Source organism: Andrena cerasifolii, chromosome 2, assembly GCF_050908995.1.
Source record: "Andrena cerasifolii isolate SP2316 chromosome 2, iyAndCera1_principal, whole genome shotgun sequence".
Taxonomy (NCBI): Eukaryota; Metazoa; Arthropoda; class Insecta; order Hymenoptera; family Andrenidae; genus Andrena; species Andrena cerasifolii.
In genome coordinates, this window is record NC_135119.1 from 8,934,924 (window position 1) to 8,935,523 (window position 600).

The window sequence follows — 600 nt, forward strand, 5'->3', positions numbered from 1 at the left end:
AAGAGAAAAATATACATGAGACGCGGTGTAATATCGAAGGTGCGTCCCTATATTCCTATGTCCACGGTGTAATAGACAGGTGTTCCGACTCAGCAGCTTTGCCCCAGCAATTTTGTGTGCCGATTCCTGTGTGGTTCCTTCGACTGTCGCGAGAGGCGTCGTGATAAGAAATCCATGTATGCATGCATTTATGTGATTGTGGTAGTAGAGCTTTTAGTCGTATTTGGCGCAAAAAATCAGCCTTTTCTCCTTGAGCGCCAATCTAGCGGCCGCCAGAAGAACTAGGACGAAAAAGTCACTTATTCTGAACAGGAATCAGAGGGCGGTATTCTCAGTCGCTACTTATTCTTAAGCAAATGCTTAAGCATGCGGCATCCTCTACTAACCTAATAGCTAGTAAAGGATGCCGAATGCTTAAGCATTTGCTTAAGAATAAGTAGCGACTGAGAATACCGCCCAGAACACCCCTCTAGTACACCGTGCCTATGTCCGTGACTCTACCTCACTCTACCTATTCACAGTCATACCCCTTACTCTGAAAGCGCTTCTCAACCTTGCGTTAACGCGCAGTAGTAGAACAGTGATTGCAGTTTTCCTGCC